This window comes from Ornithodoros turicata, chromosome 6 (assembly GCF_037126465.1).
Source record: "Ornithodoros turicata isolate Travis chromosome 6, ASM3712646v1, whole genome shotgun sequence".
NCBI lineage: Eukaryota > Metazoa > Arthropoda > Arachnida > Ixodida > Argasidae > Ornithodoros > Ornithodoros turicata.
This window is the reverse complement of record NC_088206.1, coordinates 67,513,313-67,530,654: the sequence shown is the minus strand read 5'-3', so window position 1 is coordinate 67,530,654 and position 17,342 is coordinate 67,513,313. Positions and strand designations below refer to the sequence as shown.

General features: G+C 47.2%; 1 protein-coding gene across 7 annotated transcripts in view; it reads left to right on the top strand.

Annotated features, from left to right (window-relative positions):
- The window catches only part of LOC135397135 (sodium/calcium exchanger 1-like), a 191,441-nt gene that overhangs the window by 113,285 nt on the left and 60,814 nt on the right, over positions 1-17,342 (top strand). The window contains exon 1 of one of the 7 annotated variants that reach the window (XM_064628497.1): positions 16,895-17,235. The exons of the other annotated variants lie outside the window; for them this stretch is intronic. The gene's annotated coding sequence lies outside the window, so the exon portion shown is untranslated. Of the gene's footprint in view, positions 1-16,894; positions 17,236-17,342 lie in introns of those variants that run through there. 7 annotated transcript variants of the gene reach the window in all.

Here is a 17,342-nt window from a genome sequence, read left to right as displayed (position 1 = left end):
CTCATGTACCGTGCTGTTTTCCGGCGAAATAAGATAAGTTAAAAACACGTATTACACACACCGTTATCGTTTGCATTGCGCGAGCACCGCCCGTACGCGTGCCCCGTGTGCGTTCCAGAAGATTCATAATTGGAAGAAGGTCGATATACTCGCTAGGGCACGGCGCACGCGCACCCGTTCCCGCGTGCGCGGCTCGGACCTCCGTGACCTCGCGCGCGGAGTTTTAATTGCAGCGTAGGGAAAGATGTTGTGGGCACGGCAAAGAGGCGTGTCGTTTTCGAAGTGCGATTTTGGCTTCGAAGGGTGTCGACTAAGTCTTTTGCCGATAACGCCTTTGTGCTACTATTTTCCAAAAGTGATCCACTTACCATAGCAAAGGAATATATATTGAAAGTATGAGTGGGCGTGTTGATATGCGGGTACTCGTAGGTTGTTTCTTGTCACGCGAACTCCTCACGAGCTACGCTGACATAACAATGTTTTATGACGTCACACTTTAGTGAGAAGAATGGTTATTGGATGGTGTGTGCTGAGCACAGTGTTCGATTTGTCTTTGAGACGTCATTACGTATTGTAACTACGAAGGACTCAATAAAAAATAAATAACGGCAATTTACATCGACTGAAATGATCATGTAATTTCATGTTTCATGTATGAAAGTAGCATGTATGCAGTTACCAGAAGGCATGACCTGCAGCGTGCGTAGCGCATGGCACTGCATGAACGTGTTTGCACCTAAATATGCACCAAGCTGCTGCCTGTGTAGTAGCTCTGCCTCATGCGTGATGAGCGCGCGGCAAAGCACGCTTTAAAGGAGCCGTACACCGAACTCCGTGCACGTCGCAGCGGAAAGATTTCCTCAGGCTACAATGAAGAAAAAAGGGGGGGGGGGAAAAAAAGGACGGAAATTCTGTCATTTGCTTCGGAAACTGTTTCTCCTTTACGAACGACAATGGGGAAAGCGGCAGTAACTCTCTCATCTGTCTTAGAAGCTGCAGCAATAGATCTAGAGTAGCGGAAAAGAATTAAAGGAAAACACACATGATTTAGCGTAACATAAAGTAGTGCGCGCCAAATATAGGAGCTTCCTTTCCCTATCTTTCCCGTTCGCACCTCCGCTGCGGTACGGACATCTTGCTGTTGCGTGGCTGCCGAGCTGCTGCCACTCATAACAGAATGAAGTCTGCACTGAAAGAGCACTCGATTCTTAGCTCCAGCATTAACCCATTGTCTTCACCGCTCAGGACGTCAAGGTGTTTTGAAGCAGAATATGATATACATTTGTTTAACGAAAAACAAACAAGCATAATAGTTCAGTTTCGGGAGAAAATATACCCAGATACCCAGATAGTCGATTTATTTGACATATTGTCCATCGACAACAAGAGATAGATAAATTCTCGAGCCTGAATTATTTCCATAAAGCTAAAGCGACAATCAAAAGCAAAAGCATATTACTTTTGAACTTGTAGTGTAACACACACACACACACACACACACACACACACACACACACACACACACACACACACACACACACACACACACACACACACACACACACACACACACACACACACACACACACACACATACACACACACATACACACACACATACATACATACATACATACATACATACATACATACATACATACATACATACATACATACATACATACATACATACATACATACATACATACACACACACACACACATACATACATACATACATACACATACATACATACACATACATACACACACATACATACACACACACACATACATACACACACATACACACATACACACATACACACATACACACATACACACACATACATACATACACACACATACATACATACACATACATACATACATACACATACATACACACACATACATACACACACATACATACACACACATACATACACACACATACATACACACACATACATACACACACATACATACATACACACATACATACACATACATACATACATACACATACATACATACATACACACACATACATACACACACATACATACACATACATACACACACATACATACACATACATACATACATACACACACATACACACACATACACACACATACATACACACACATACACACACATACATACACACACATACACACACATACATACATACACATACATACACATACATACATACATACACATACATACACACACATACATACATACACATACATACACACACATACATACACACACATACATACATACATACATACACACACATACATACATACATACATACATACACATACATACATGATATCGTAGCAGTCCTTTTGTTTTGCTGTCTCCTCCTTTCAAGCACTCCTTTATATTCCCCATAACTCTGATATATACTGATAGTCCTGGCTAATCTCTCTTTGCGAATCACGGCAGGTATCTGCGATGGAGAAATAGTTAACAATGAATCGTGTATTTTTCAAATAAAATGAATTTCGTACACAAATTGACTACTGTCGCTTGGTGGCGCGTCACGCCCACGTTGACCGATTTCTTGGTTTCGGTGCGCAAACATTAAAAAAAAAAAATCCTTCGTGTTGTCTTCGTTTTGTGACCCGTTTATTGGGTACGCTGAAATTGCGCCTCTTATTCTAAGATCCCTCCCCGTTTCGCGCTAAACACCTGCTCCAACGCGCAAAATCAATGTGTCCGCCATTCGCAGCAGCTCCGCCCGTGCAGTTATGTCATCCTCCGACGAACAACGCTGTGTACACACCGGTTCCTGTTTAAAGGACGGCCGGTTAGCACGCAGTCCTTGCTGTTCGCCTGTCCTGACAAGTGTGCTTTGCGGTAGACAAAGTGAACTAGGTCGCGCGGTTTGTCGATATGCACGCAGCGCCACGTGGTGCCACGTCTTGTTACGACTTTTTACCACTTTTTTACGACTTTTTACTGCGAAGTCTTGAAGTACTACTCTTTGTTGTACAGGTTGGGACAAAAGTTTACGGAACACGCGAGCGGCGTACTTTTTCTTCGGTGCGACACCCTAGCGGCCGGCGGAAGCGGGCGAGTTCACTGCTTCGGAGGGGTGGAAGCGTGCGCTGTTACCGACACACTGTGGTAACTCCGGTGTCGCTTGTGGGCTTAGGTGTGTCTGGGAAGTGGAAGCTACCGCTGTGTGTCGCTCACTCACAGCGCACCCTTCCACCCCTCCGAAACAGTGAACTCATCCACTTCCGGCGGCCGCTAGGGTGTCGCACCAAAGAAAAAGTACGCCGCTCGCGTGTTCCGTAAACTTTTGTCCCAACCTGTACTACTTGATCTTTCGGGGAAAGGTTGTACTACTTGGTTGGTACTACTCTTGGGGTAGTTGAAGTACTACTTAAAGTGAGATAAGGGAAGGGAAGTGTGCGACAGTTCGGGACGGGAAACGTTATCGTATGCAATGAAAATCGGTTGACGAAATCGTGCTGTAGAGTCTTAGAGACCCCTTGCGATGAAACTGCCCAGTCATATTTATTATAAAGTTGTTGTGCAGTCTCGTTCATTTCTTTAATTGATTAGTGTTAACTATAGTTACGCATTGTTAATTTGTCGCAAAGAAAGTTCCTTTCACTTCCGGAACAGTCCTTAGCGCTTTCTCTGCGCTATATTTAGATAATGTACGCGAAGTATGTCGTCTTTAAATGATCCAAATGCCGGGAATGGTCATGTCTATGTGGTAAAAAGGCACACCGGCGTGCACAGCAGATAAAGTAATTTAAAATGACTTTTCGGTGTCCATACTGATTCCTTCATCACAAAAGAAATTCCAGTTATTTTGACCAGGGAGAGTCGCTGGGGCGCACGAGGACATTTAGAAGTCTGGCATGCTAAAAAGAAGAAAAGGAAAAACTGAAATGGCTGCCAACAAACACCCCGGGTCACTTCCTGAATGCTACAGCCCCTTGATAAGTACTTTCGAGCTGACGCTGGCGCGTCATTTCTAATGATGGAACCCGTATGAACTCCGAATCGTCCTTTTTAAACTGTTTTAACTGTTCTGCATGCCTTTTTACCACATAAATATGTCGTCTTTACACGAAAATACGAGAACAAATTAAAATTATCTAGAACTACGTAAGGCACAATCTAAGAAGGCACTAAGTATACACGACCGATATCGAAAATGCGGGTCCATGTTTTCAATATCGCTACTTTTTCGATCGAAAGGAAAACTTACTTCGAATTTCATCATTTTCTGGGTCGTCGTCTGCTTTGTTTTCCGACCGCGGAGTCGACTGCAGCGCCACCGCCCTCCCACGTCGTCTGCAATCACTTTGGCGGGGTAAACACTTCGTGCAAAATAAATGACTAGCGGGAGGGCGCATGTCTGTGCCTCGTTCGTGGACGGGGGTCATCTATTTCGCTGTTTCACTGCACAAATTTACGGTGGCTGCTACAACAGATTGGGAGAACGACACGTGTGGCCTGGCTCAGTGAACTGGGCTTGAACTTTCGGTTTCGTTTTGAGGGCGCTGTTGTTACAATTATGCTGTTTGTAAGAAAGAGTGTCGTGGTTTACTTCCGATTTGTGGGCGGCGCTGAATAGGAGGGTTCATTACTTTGCCCATTTCTTTCAAGCGAACAACATCGGTAAAATCGTACCACAGTTTTCAACTCGGGGCGTTTCACCCTTACAGCTGCTACCACTCTTTTTTTTTTTTTTTCGATCCAGGTGCAGTTCGGCGCAGGTAGGTTCATTCGTGGCTATGGGAGAGACGGCCTTCGGGGCTACGGCGTTGATAGGCCACCATTGTTGGCCCCCGAAAAGCACGAGGGGTTATTTTTAGGTCCTCGGACGAGGTGGATGCGACGCAGGCGACAAAACGTTGCCCGTGACAGGATGGAGACCCCGGATCCTTCTCAGAAAAGGTGTATCGAGTCGTGAAGAGGGTTAAAACCCCAGTGCCGGGGAGCTACAAAGACAGAGACACATTGCGCTGAGTTGCAACGCTTTTAATCATGATTCTAGGAAACCGAACAGCCCAGTTTTTAACCCTTACTAGAAAGTATCTTGCGGAAGGTTTTCTTCAACGGATTTGTTTCCGACCAATCGAGAGATATATAGGGAAGTCCCTATTTGTTTCCCCTCTCACGCTCTATCTCACGCCCCCTTCTTTCCCCTGTCTATAATCGCTGGTTCAGGAACCGGTGAGGGCAGCTTCGGCCTTAGGGCTGATCCCTGCTAATCAGTAGGTGTATCTTTCAAAGCAGCATCATGTACAGAACGTGTGAGACTCACGCCGAACCACTGAACTCTCGTAGACTCTAAGAAAAAAATGAGTAAAACGGGGAGTAATTGCAGCTTCTACTCCCCCTAGCCTGCAATTACTCCCAATTTTAGTGCCCTAGCCCAACATTTAGTCCCGACATTTACTCCCCAGGACTGCAAATTGTCACTAAACTTCGCGAATGGCCTCCTGAATGCAACAGTCTACGTAAATATGTGCGCTTGGTCAGTTTGAACGATATAAGGCCGTATAACTCAGACAACTTAGCAATTTTCCAGCCACACAGAGTAAGAAACAGTTAGCGCATCTTTCTTCACAAATTGTGCCCTAGTATGGCGCAAGATTTTATATCACTCGATATATCACGGTTGAAGGTTTGCTTCAAAGTATTTTCATGCATGCGCACCAATTATGTACTTGGGATTCTTACAACAGCGCGTGAAATGCGGTCTTCATTCTGTGACATTCATTTACTCCCGTGCATTTACTCCCGAAAGGGACTATTTTTTGTGGCAATGCAATTAGTCCCCAAAAGGAGTAAAAGTACTCCTTTTTTTCTTAGAGTGTAATACTTAAAAGCAAACCGTCATGATAGATACGGTAGCCCTAGCGTGTTACGAACGGGCCTTCCTATACAAGTTCTCTCTCATGTCGCAGAGGAAAGTTCACACGAGACAATAGCATTTCCTCACGGAAGAGGACGCGCAACCCAAGCACACACGATCACAGCAGATGAGACATTTCTCACAAGAAGCCCAGAGTAAAAGCACAACTTGGATTGGCATGGCCACACCATCTACGTACAAACCACCACATCTCTAGGTGGAGTTGGCCGTATCTACCACGGCGACTCCCGGACTTCGACATTGAGAGAGGGCGACGCCCTTCGACAAATCCTATGCTTTCCCTCATTTCTCTCTCTCTCTCTCTCTCTCTCTCTCTCAGCTGTTCCTTTATGATCTCCCTTTCCGATTTCTGTGCACCTAGTTCCTTAATCGCTTGAAGCCTTTAGTACACTGCGCTGCTTGGGTTGTACCAACACCACCTACATACTGAATGCCTGTTTAATGGTCGTAAAACGGCTTGCCGTTGTCGGCCTCACAGACGTGAGCAACGTCACGGCTGACGCCATGGGGGAATGTGCGTCCTGGGCCGACTTCTAAGGGAACTGTGCCGGCATATGTCTGAAAGCGTCTGAAGAAAACCCAGGAAAAAACCCCGAGACAGCACAGCCGGCAGCGGGATTCGAACCCGGGTACCTCCCAGTCTCGACGTGACATGGCCAGCACGCTAACCTCCTCTCATTTCTTCGCGCGTGGACATATAAAGTCAGAGTGTCAGCCAATCGCCGCAACAGTCTTTCTTTCTGCGCCTAGTAGCGGCTGCTCATGCGGCTGATGGTGGCTTGTTTTCATAGTTGCGGCGGCCGAAAGGCACGCTAATGATTGGCGGAATCTTAATTACTACGCCACGCTGTTTAAACGATCAGGTCTCGTTTATGTATAGGTCGCGTTGTCTATGCGTAGTTCCCGTTGAAGTGTCAATCTCAAAAGCAAACAAACAAAAAGGTGTAAAAAAGGCCGAAATCAATAATGGATGCTGCCTTGTGCGGCACTCGTGAAATTTGTTCAGAGCTGTGGGGATGGACGCAACCTTTTAGGATTCTCGTGATGTGCATGATCTTGGGATAATTGTGAATAGTGTACTTCTAATAAACATGTGAATAGTGGACTTCTGAATAACGGACATGTCAGAGCACGTGAGAAGTATCTTTTTTTTCGGGGGGGGGGGGGGAGGAGAATTTACGTTAGAAGTAGCAGAACAAGTCGGGAGTCGAGTGCAATTCCTCATTTTTTTTCTTACAAACAAACAAACAAACAAACAATAACCTATAACCGCATACACAAGTAAGCGGTGCTAGTTTCTTCTGTCACAAACACGCCACTGTATGCACTCTCTGCATGTTTAGCGGCGTCCTGCGAGCCTTGTATTGAACGAGGAAGTGCCCCTAATTATTAATGGGGTCTGCGGCTGAACGGGTCAGCCTCTTTTGCTGATGAGATGGCAGAGGCCATTACACAGGCAATAAATCCGTACACGAGCCATTGTTGCATTACCAGGGCAGGGGACTTCCATTGATTATTGATAACTCGGATACGGTTGGGCAACATTGTGTCTGAATCGGGTCTGCAAAAGCATGCCTTCGTCGGGCGTCAATGAAAGCCTTTAAGCTTTGAATGGACTGCGGGGTGTTAGAGTTCCAACAATGTCGCTCGCACCTATAAAAACCTTTTTTTGAAAAGACCATAAAAATATTTTTGTATGCGTATCGCTGTTCGTTCTTTTTCGAAAACGTCTTAAGAATCTCATTCTTGCCTCACAAATAGTGGCGCCAAGAAACTTTTCTCCTATGATGGTTGTTCATGGTATATTTTTCAGTAGACATGCATACTGTTCTCTGTATGGTTGTAATCTCCCGTTGCTGCTCACAAGCTCTCTCGTTTGTTTATCCCTTGGATTTCGCACGCTGTGTGTGAAATAAAGTTTGGAAAAAGAAGTTGAGAAAAATGTCTTTAGTGGAGTTGAAGAAAAGATATCTTCGACGAGAAAGTCAGCGCGAAAGGTTCCAAGTACTGTGGTCCGTGTACGAAGAATTTTAATTCGTTAATTACGTTTCTGCCAGTGTGTATTACGTAGTTTTATGGTATATCATATTCCGTTTGATATTAAATTTGTATTTTATTACACATGTACCCAAGTATGCCGTTTGCCTCACTCATTTAGTTCGAGTTTGAGTCTCTGTCGTCGCTATGCAACACTTTTTTCTTTTCGCTTTGTGAGAGAACTTTCTCTTTTCACGTGACGCACAAGGGATTCGTATGACGTCACTGTGTGACGGCTCTCGCTACGTCACTCCTTAGTAATGCAAGTCATGGACGCCCCCAACAGCTAACGGCGTGCACGTGTGATCTTTCACGTGTTCCATTATTACTTGTGCTGTGCAAAACCCTTGTCGTTATTGCCTCCGGAATCTACGAAAATGTGCTGTTGTCGTTATCCTTTCTAATCTGTCTCTCAGTATTTTTTTTTTTTTTTTGTTTCTACGACGACATGTGTGCATTTATTGTGCGTGTTTCCCACGTAATGTCATAAAACCCTCGTGCTATAAGTAATATTTCTTGTCGCGTGTCTTTGAAAGACTGTATATATGTTTGCATGTTTGTGTCGTTCACATTTCGGGCCTGCCTGGGCCAGTTCTCCTTGTTTGCTGCATACGCTGTCGGCAGACGTATATGCTTACTGTTTCCGTCGAATATGCAAACAGGTCAGGGGACTGCGCATCCCTACAGCTTCCTCATATCCCCAATTTTTTTTTTTTTGGGCGATGCCATTGGGTTGGGCTTCAGATACCAAAGCAGCACAATGTACTGAAAGTCGAGTGCAATGGGGGTGGACGGTATGTGTCTTATCAATGTTCTTCAGCTTCACGGGTCCGTTCAAGGCCTTCCACCTACCCATCCACCCCCATTGCACTCGACTTTCAGTACATTGTGCTGCTTGGGATAAAGGGAAATACGTTTGACGTAGATCATGCGCGTTCTCCCGTGGTCAAAGCACGGTGAATACGGTTGATACGATGACGGTTGTTATAGCGCGCAGAGCTGCACGAAGCCGTTTGCCGTGCCATTAGTAAGTTTTATTGCATCGTACGCTATCCCCTTCGCGAACGTAAGGGTATAGGCTGGTGCTTCTGGCGCATGCGCGCAGCTCTCTCTATGTTTTGCACGTGCGCGGAATCACTAACGCTATCCCATACGTACGCAAAGGCGACAGCGCACGATGTACCAAAACTCTCTATTGTGTCTCACAGGTCCCCCAAAGTCGCCATTTTCCCATGTATTTGTTCTTATCCGGATGCGTGCAATGCCGGAGGCCGCCCTTAGATACCCCATTGTTACCAGACGTTGGCTTGCGTTCGATTGTAGCGCGCTAAAGATCCAGTTGAAGCACAATCCAAGCCAGGCCAAGTCACCGAAGGAGAAATGGACGATTGCGACTGGTACGACAGGTACGCTATGTGATGCACGCAGCCGTGCACTAGATCCTTCCGATCGCTCAACACGTTTAAAAACGGGACCAAAAAGTGAAACACGACACAGAAAGTTGTTATACGCGTTTTATTTGGACATATAAAGACTAGATTCATTCGCAGAAACAACAAAAATATTTTGCCGCTAAACTTAGCGCGCTGAAGTGATCCGGAACGGCAACAGTGGGGTATCTAGTGGCGGCCTTCTTGGTTGCACGCTTTTCCGAGGTGAGTTTGGGGGACCTGGTGTCTCAGTTGTGAATACCGCCGATTCATCGAAGACGCAGAAGGCGACATTGAATAAAACGTGAAATGTCACGCTGTTCAATCGGCGCGCCAGTGCTGTCATTCACAGTCTGAGCCTCAATCTACTGACGTTAACCCGTGTGACGGCTCCACGTACAGGAAGGGCATACTCTTGTAGCAGCAGCGTCATAATCATCACCAGCACCGCCATCGGTTACGCGCAGCACTGCGCGTGACCCGAGCTTTCGTTTTCGGTTCATCGCCATTAACCGTCATTAAACCCATCAACCTCAGTAGAGCCTGGTCGCCTCATTTCTCGCTCTACAACTGGTGACCCGGACGTGATGTCTTAGCGTTCCACCATCATGAACGGTGACCAGCACTCCACCAGCTCTTCGCCTCCCAGCCGGCCACCGCCACCGCTTGAGGCTTCTGTGGCACCGCTCCGCCTGCCGCCTTTCTCCGCCGCGGACCGTATTCTGGATTTTGCTGGCCTTCCATCACCAGGAGCCGTTGCCGCCCTGGCCCCCCGCACCTCCCCTCCACCGGTGGACGTTGCAATCAATGCCATCAGCACGTCGCTCCAGCAACTCCAGACTACGGTGGCGGCCCTGGTGAACCGGGTGGACGCCATTCCCCCGCAGCGACGACGTTCCCCTCGGCGCCCGTTTTGCCGTCGCTGCTCGCCATCCCGTCAACGGTCTCCTTCGCCCTCTCAGCACCACTTCTGCTGGTATCATCGAAAATTCGGCGATGCCGCAAGGAACTGCCAGGCCCCTTGCTCGTGGCCGGGAAACGCTCCCCCCAACCATTAACGGCTGGCATGGCTGGGGGCAACAACAGCCGGCTCTTCCGGATCACGGACCGCGTGTCCGGCTGTCGCTTCCTGGTGGACACCGGGGCTGACGTGAGCGTCGTTCCACCAACCCCCGCAGAAAAACGACACCGACAACCAGACTTGGCTTTGCAGGCCGTCAACAAGTCCACCATCTCAACTTACGCTCGCTGTCCCACCCTGGCGTGCGCGGCACGCAAAAGATCGTCGCAGAGCGCTACATATGGCCTCGCATGAATGCCGACGTCCGTGACTGGGCGCGGGCCTGTCTGGCCTGCCAGCGGTCCAAAATCTACCGCCACACCATCTCGCCTCCATCGCGGTTCCTTCCGCCAGATGCACGTTTCGACCAGGTCCACATCGACTTGGTCGGCCCGCTTCCTCCGGCCAAAGGCTACCGCTACCTGCTCTCGTGCATCGACCGCTTTACCCGCTGGCCGGAGGTAACGCCGCTTCCTGACATCACGGCAGAGACGGTGGCCCACGCATTCCTCTTCTCCTGGGTTTCCCGATTCGGCGTCCCGTCCACTGTAACCACGGACAGAGGACGCCAGTTTGAATCGGCCCTCTTCCGTCACCTGTGCAGCGCCCTCGGAACCCATCACATCCGAACCACGGCCTACCATCCGGCTACCAACGGCCTGGTCGAGCGCCTTCATCGGCAGCTCAAGGCGTCCCTCCGCGCCACTGACCACGGCGACACAACCTGGCCCGAGCGTCTACCCTTCGTCCTGCTTGGCCTTCGCGCCGCGATCCGCCAGGATGACTGCAGCGCGGCCCACATGGTCTACGGCTGCCCGCTCCGCCTTCCCGGATCATTCTTCACCCCATCGGCCCCGCTCGTGCACGACCCTTCCTCCTACATCGACCGTCTCCGCCAGCTCTTCCGGGACCTCAAGCCCACGCCTACCCGCTCCGGTCCCGCAACACGCGTGTTCGTGAGCCCCGACCTTAATCAAGCCACCCACGTCTTCGTCCGCCGGGACTCTGTGCGCTCCAGCTTGCAGCCTCCCTATGACGGCCCCTACAGGGTCATCTCGCGAGCCGCGAAGTTTTTCCGCCTCGATCTTCCACGGGGACCTGACACTGTGGCCATCGACAGGCTTAAGCCCGCATTCCTGGAGTCTGCACCTCTGGTATCGCCCGACCAGCCCTCCCTACATCCGTGCTCAGCTCCTGTCTCCAGCATTCCTCCCCCTCCACGTCGAGTGCATTGGGCGCCGCAGCTCGCACACTACGAGCCGCCCGCCGCCTCGGGTCCGGCTCCTGCACTCCTTGGCCTCGGCGCCCGACCTTTCCGCCAACCTCGGCCCTCCTCGCCAGCCTTGTCATCCGCCACGGGGGGGAGCCCCGTAGCAGCAGCGTCATAATCATCACCAGCACCGCCATCGGTTACGCGCAGCACTGCGCGTGACCCGAGCTTTCGTTTTCGGTTCATCGCCATTAACCGTCATTAAACCCATCAACCTCAGTAGAGCCTGGTCGCCTCATTTCTCGCTCTACACTCTCGTATCGCTGTAGGTGTACGTGGTCTCCGACTGGTGCAGAATACGTAAGGATGTCGGTGCTGTAACGTCGCAATTCGTGTACCAAAGCACGATCGAGACATGGCGTCTAGCCGGGCTATAATTGGTTGTCGTGGCGAACTCTAATTAATAGACACCATCGTTTAATGGGGGGTTGTGGTGTAAACATGGAGATGGGGGTTAAGACGTTGCTGTGTGAACGCTTCGGAGTGTAAAGTTAAATGTAGGACAAGCATGTCACGTGACGTAAATATGATATATTATATACCAGCTCCCCTGGCATCGTCGAATCCGCGAACCGGCTGGTGCTGTCTGAGGTTTTCCCTGGGATTTCCACGCAGACTTTCCAGGGGATTGTCGCCGCAGTTACCACTGAAGTCTGCCCAGGACGCACACTAACCCCCCCCCCTGTCCCCCACTCCTTCCTGCTGTCCTCTCTCCATCTGTCCGCGTCTGTAGGCGGCTCATAGCGACAGTTGTTTCGCGGCGCTACCACAGAATAAAAATGCATGATTGGCTAACTTAAAGTCACGAGTTAATTCAATTATATTCAATTTCGCGTTTGCTTGCGGTTTTTTTTTCTTCTACGTTCACGTGAGTGACCTTTCCTCGAATTCTTTCTCCCGTCTAGCTGTTCAACGAAAGGTTGTGTGTTGCTGTTGACAGATATGACGACATAATATGATGATGATGTTAGGATGAGTTTCCGTTGATGGGCACTTTTAAATAAATAAATAAATAAAATGATAATGACGCCATGCGCGAATATTTGACTCTTTCGAATACTGAAGTGAATATTCTATGTTCGGCTCGATTTCCGAATGGAATACGGCGTCTATTCGAAGTTCGAATCGAATCGATCTTTCTTACAAACAAACAAATGTGTATATATTCAAATAGTTCCGAGGCTGCACACGCAAGGCCGAAAACTGCGCAAGAAAGGGCGCAAAACAAAGTTCACGTCAGTCTCGTATACATGCTACTCGTTTATATCTGTCAGTGATGGCCGCTAACTACTTCTACAGTAGTTTAACTATAACTACGAACTACTTCGTGATGTAGTAGTTTAACTAGTAGTTCAACTACTTTTCAGGGGAGGTAGTTAAAACTACTTCTTTAGCTACAACAATGTATTTTAACTACATCTCTAACTACTTATTAACGTTATCCATCAACACCAATCCCATTCTATAGTGTACTTGGACACCTAAATATGGATCACAAGCAGCGATGAAAGATGAGATTTAGTACACATGCACAGGACAATTGCTCTGCACCTCCTTTCTCATCAAACAAGTAGCTCAAGGTAAAAGTCGGAAGCACAATCCTGCCTTCGTGCACAATCGGAAGTAGTTGGCGCCTGCAGCAACCTAACTACTGTAGTTGACTACTCGAAATGGTAGTTTAACTAGTAGTTCAACTACTTTTCAGGGGAGGTAGTTAAAACTACTTCTTTAGCTACAACAATGTATTTTAACTACATCTCTAACTACTTAACGTTATCCATCAACACCAATCCCATTCTATAGTGTACTTGGACACCTAAATATGGATCACAAGCAGCGATGAAAGAGGAGATTTAGTACACATGCACAGGGCAATCCCTCTGCACCTCCTTTCTCACCAAACAAGTAGCTCAAGGTAAAAGTCGGAAGCACAATCCTGCCTTCGTGCACAATCGGAAGTAGTTGGCGCCTGCAGTAACCTAACTACTGTAGTTGACTACTCGAAATGGTAGTTTAACTAGTAGTTGCACACTACATTTCTCCAAGTAGTTGATAACTACTTTTTAACTACAATCAGGTAGTTTAACTAGTAGTTTAACTACATGTAGTTAACTACTGGCCATCACTGACTGTACATGGTCCGCATGTGCAGGAACATTTCGCTTCGTATTGCATACATACTGTACACTTGACGCTAAACTGACAACGCACATAGGCCATTTCAATTCCATTGTCGGATTCAACTGCATTACAACGTGTCCAAACCTTTGACAACTTTGGCACGACAACTTCCTGCAGCGAAACTGACAACGCTGTCTAAAAGTGTGACCTCCTTTTTTTTTCTTCTCGAGTACGATAAACCTGGCTCCAGGTAGCGAGCAAAAATATTTCCCGAAGAAACGTAAGCCCCCCCCACGCAGACGGGGCGTGACTTGGAATGTATCCTTCTATCAATATCGTTTAGGAAGCAATACGTGTTTACGCCCTTTAGGACACGAATTCTGCAGCCAATATTCCATATATCGCTTTTCCCGCTCGCGAGCTTCCGCGTGTTTCGGCATAGGCGAGCGCGACTCTTTCCTTCTTTTATATACCGCGCGCCTTATTCGCATTCTGGGCTCGTTCTGCCGCGCAAGCAGTCCTGGCCGAACGACACTGTCGTGACGCGTAATACATATATAAAAGAGGACGTGCTCGAGCTTCGTGTCTGGAGGTGAATATTGGGCTCGTTTTGCGGCTTAAATCTCCGCCTGTTTGCGAAACGGCGTTGCCGTTACTGGAATATGAAATGCTAGGAAAAAGAAGGTATATATATATATCGTGTCTATACCTACGTGGATCTACCAGCCTACGAGAGTTTTAAAAAAAGATGGTAAAAATAAGGGAGTGGTTATACAGATTTTATACCCTTCAATCGCAATTACTCCCCATTTTACTTCTCCACCGCTACAAATGGAATGGAATCGGTTCCCAGATTACTAAGAACTGAAGCGAATAGACACGTAACCTACCAATACGAAGTGAACGGTTATGTAACCGACCCGTAAACATTTGCAGCATGCATACGTAATGCATACGTTCGCATAAACTAACGCTCATCTTGTTGTGGTGTCTATACGCGTGCAGCTTTAGAATTATTCCAATACCATATTCGGTTTGGAAGCGTCATTCGATTCGGAATTCGAGTGGTATACTTCTTCGCTACCGTATTCGAAAAATCCGTATATTCGCGCAGCCCTTCCTGATAGTCTCATTCGTTTTGGCCTCTAAATGGACGACTGGTTGTGGCAACGGATATAGTGTTTGAAAAGAATAAAGCTACTCATTATTTTCTCTATGAACGTATGCATTATAGCTGTGGAGTGACTTCTTCGGGTTAAACCCGATTCCGCCCGGTTATCCCCCCCCCCGAACTAAACCTCCGACCAATTCGGGTTAAACCCGATTTCTCCCGGAATTCCAGTCACTATGAAATCCTCATATGACGTTTCCACTGAAGACGAACAAAGGTCGCCACGTGTAACTCATGTAAGAATGGGTCACTTCCCAGCAATGCACCCATGTGTGTCAACACTGTCTATGTCTTCGGGGATTACCGCTGAAGGGTCACGATCCCGAAAAAAAAAAAAAAGAGATTAGGAAAGGACTTAATAGACAACAAAAGGAGGAGAAACAAAAACACCCGATAACACCCGAAGGTACCATTATCGCCCGATTTCTCCCCGAATTACAGATTTAAAAATAGCGCCCGATTTTTACCCTTCCAAATATGAGAATGGCAATTAACCCGAAAAAGTCACTCCCTATAACTTATAGCATAGTCAAAAATAACCGCTCTTTTACCATCTGTCTATACCTCTCTGCATCACAACGTTTATTGTTTCGTGATGCATACACGGAAGAAAAGTAAAGTCAATAACAAATGATTATTGCGACCTGCAGAAAGTCTTTTGGAGCGTCTCAGGAATGTCATTTTAGAAGGAATCTTTCTGAACTTTTCTACTGTTTGGTATGTGAGTTCAATATGGACTGACACAAGTCCGTTTGAGTTTATTGCTACCAGGGAGTTTATTACTACCAGGAAATATAGAGCATCCCCTCGTTGCTGGCAGATCCGAGGCCACCCTAAAGTGTGGATGCTGCTGGTTGCTGCTGAAGTCTCATCTATGGCTATTTTGATTATTATGGCATCTATGGCTATGGCTATTTTCGGGCAAACGTTCCTAACAGATGTTGCACGTTGGAAGCTCTCCGCCTCCCAGCCCTTCATGCGGTCCTCTTTCCTTATGTCTGCGTCTGCACAGCTGTGGTAGTCATCGATCAATCACGAATGATCTCTAGCTGTACCATTCCGAAAAATGTTCTTTCTTCCGCAGTCAGTAAACGTTTCCGTTCCACACACACATATATATATATATACAGTGAACGTTGAGAGAAATGGGAGACAGAAGACACAAGTAGGGGAAGTAACAAAAATAAAGGTTTATGAAAACTTAAAAGTTACAGAAGTTAGGGGCGACGTCTTCGTTCCGGCGGAAGCTCCGCCTTCGTCAGGACGAAATAGCTAAAGTGGCTTCTTATCGCTGTTTCGTCCTGACGAAGGCGGAGCCTCCGCTGTAACGTAGACGTCGTCCCTAAGTTTTATTACTTTATTTATTACTAAGTTTCAATAGACTTTTGTTTTTTGTTACTTCCCCTACTTTTGTCTTCTGTCTCCCATTTATCTCAACGTTCACTATAATTACGTAGCCGTCCGATCAAACTTCAACTTTTCAATATATATATATATATTATAAATAAATAAAAACAAGCACCTGTTTGCCCCTCCTTCTACGGTACCTAGTGCCAGGAGTACATATTAAAAAATAAAAATAAACAATGAATGGAACGGGCTCGAGGAGCGTGAACGAAAAAAAAAAAAACATCTCCCTACATAGAGGAATCCAAATTAATATGTGTCCAACGCGACGGTGCGGCTTGTCATATGAAGCGTCACGTCCTTTGAGAGGCAATCCATCAAAATCAAACTCAGCTCGCCACTTTACCTGCAGTCGGGCTTGTCGCGATTACTCCTCATTTATTCGTTTGCCTCCCCCCTCCACTTCTTTCCCTTCCGTACACTAGCGCCACCGCTATCGCGCGTCTGCTCTCTTATTCGTCGCGCATTTCTTGGCAGACGACGTCTCTGTTTTGTATTCTCGTTCCCCGTCATTTGTCGTAAAGGCGCCACTATTGTACGATGACGCTCATAAGTCAGTCAACGTCGCTTCATTGTCTTGTCAGATTGCTTATTTGTTGTCAGGACTCCTGTTTGGGGCTGGGCGATCGCAGCGATGAAGACATCAGCATAAATGACGAAGCGATGTCGATCGGGATGGCCAAAGTTGGTACGAGTTTTGTTTAAAAGTGCGCGTAGTCGCGGTTTTGTCCTGCCCTTGTCGGATGTGGTATTTTTCGTGCTGGTTCGTCGTCTGCTAGGACGGGTTCTGTTGTGTTTCAGAAGAGGCACTAGGTAAGAGTGATATTTTTATGCTTTGTTTTGGCCAGACCGCAAGAAGACGTTAAATTTAACTTTGGGGCTGAGCCCGATGTTAATCGGTGCGCGGGATTTAATTTTGG